General features: G+C 36.2%; 1 protein-coding gene across 12 annotated transcripts in view; it reads left to right on the forward strand.

Annotated features, from left to right (window-relative positions):
* LOC136035969 (probable phospholipid-transporting ATPase IA) overlaps positions 1-2500 on the forward strand; it is a 188967-nt gene that overhangs the window by 110852 nt on the left and 75615 nt on the right. The gene's annotated exons all lie outside the window — the stretch shown is intronic.

The raw sequence follows: 2500 nt of genomic DNA on the forward strand, positions 1-2500 counted from the left end.
TAATGTCACTTTTACAATCCAGACTAAGACTTTGTGACAAATCCGGAACGTTGTTTGGGGGGGGGGGGCAAGGGGACGCAGTTGCCCTCCCCCAATAATTTGGACAAGGAATGTTATGCAGCCCATGCCCCTTGGATATCTGGATATGAACCCCTCTTGCCCCCCTATAAAAATGCTGGAGATTCGTCCCTGTAACAAATAAAAAAAAAAAAAAAATAATAAGATGTCCGATTGATACTTTTGCTCATTTTTTTTTATCTCAAAAGAAAAATCTTTAGCCTATAGATAGCCACAGATCATAATCATGCTTCTTATGCCCCGTCTTCAAATACTTTGATTCTGCTTCAAAATGTTCAAATTATAGTGATTTCACGCACTGTTTTGATGAATCTATCTCTCCCTTAAATTGTTCCTACTAACCCCTTAAATCCCCTCCCTTAAACCCTGTGTATGTGGCTAGTTAAGTGAAACAAAAGGATTGCTTATATTCGTAATTCAATTTCTTTTTACATTATGAAAAGTTCTTTTTACGTCAGTTTACAGATAATTAACCTCAATCTCTTTGACATATAAAAATAGTGTTCAATAAGATATGGTTTTTGCGTCATTAGTTTTCTAGCGTCATCTAAAATCAATAAAACATAATAAAGGTGAAAGGCCATGAGAGCCTCGCAAGGGAGTGACGAAGGAATAGCTTAAATAAGATTGGGAAATCACAGCCAAGGTTAATTTTGAGAAGCAACGCGAAACGCTGCTGAGTCGTAACTAAGTAAGAAAAAAAGTAAAATGTACCTGAGATGAATACAAGCCATACCTTTGGGGGAGGGGCTTTAAATGTAAATTTATATTTCAAAATATTCAGATATACAAACATTTAACGTGTTTTTACGGATTTAGGAGTGAAGGCCCCCTCCTGTGCGTAGATATGAATGATGTAGCTATATATTTTTCCCATGGTTGCCGCAATTGCTGCAACATAGTAAAGAGCAAACCCCAGCTCATAGTAAGCGAAAGTTTAAGAACGCGTTCTGAAATAAATTTCAAATGTAAAAGAATCACGATTTGACATTGGTTTTAGGATTGGTAACTATTATCCTAGGTTGACATTTAAATAGAAAAATGTGATGAAAACGATTTGACTAAAATAGAGTCGAAAAAAATCCTTGCCCCCCCACCTAAATTTTAGTGAATTGGCGCCATTGCTTGAAAGCCCTTGGAAACAATGGGGATTGAAATAAAATATATGAAATAAAAATAAGAAATAATAATATAGAATAAAAAAAAATAAAAATAAGAAATAATTTTTTAATAAATATAAAAAATTCTCATGTCTGAAAAGCCTTCGTTGAAGGTTTTTAGCTCTCTCTTTCAACAAGGTGAGCTATTTATGCGGAATTTTGCAGTCAAAACCTCCAAGCTCCATCCATATCTGTAAATAAGAAAATGATACATAAAGAATTTGTTGAAAAAATAGATGTTTTAACGGTCTTGAAAAGTAAAATGAGGTGTAGGGCAATAGGTTGGACCAATCGAGCGACCATATGCTCGGTTAAATGCATGCTGTCAATCATATTTTGAAAAGATGTCACTTTACAGTATGGTTGCAACCAAGATGTGGCATACCTCAAAGGCCGTAAAGTACATATCTTGGATCTTATAAAAATAAGTATCCTAAGTTGTTTTTGCAAAAATATTTTTTAATTTCTTCTATAGGTCTGGTTGTAGTATTGTATTTCATAAACTCTGTTCGATCATTTTCCCGATTTTTAATTTAACCCCAATTGATCGAGTTACGATCAACAAGTGAGAACTGGTGGTTGTTTTATTTTTTTTTTGGGCTTGGGACCATTGAAATAAGCTACACAGGATTGAAGTAAAGGTTTTGTGTCCGCTGAAATGCTAAGAATAAAAAAATTCCTTAAATCGGAGAACTTTCCCCTTTCCTGTCCTCCAGGAACATGCCTCTGATCCCTCATTTAAGCGTTGATCTTCATCCACCTAAAGGTCGAATAGGATACCTCATATCATAGGTTCACACAGGTTTGAACTGCACAGGATATTGGTGGAGCTTTCCAGGAGAGGGGGGGGGGGGTATATCAATAAAAACTAAGATATAGTTGTAGATTGACGTGCTGAATTATGTCAATAGATGATTATTTATCTCATATTGACTGATGTATTGACATAACGATAATAAATAGTCCTTTCTGAATAGTCGTTTCGGATGAAGGGTTGGACATTGACAATGGATGTTATTTTGACCATCCATCTGGGACGAAATGAAAGCCAGGTCATCCCCAAAGAGGAAAGAAGTCATAAGAAGCGGTTTAAAGGAAATTGAAACTTCACGGGAAGGGGGAAAGAGTAAAGCTTGATGTTGATTGGAGTTGACGAGGAGCGCGCGCTGCTGAATTGGCCTGGGGTGGCTTGCTGCTACAGTGAGTTGTTGGTCGTAGCATTAGTGGCTATTCAAGTTCAAGTTCCATTTAGTATTAATGAA

The sequence above is a fragment of the Artemia franciscana genome, chromosome 15 (genome assembly GCF_032884065.1).
Source record: "Artemia franciscana chromosome 15, ASM3288406v1, whole genome shotgun sequence".
Classification (NCBI taxonomy): Eukaryota; Metazoa; Arthropoda; class Branchiopoda; order Anostraca; family Artemiidae; genus Artemia; species Artemia franciscana.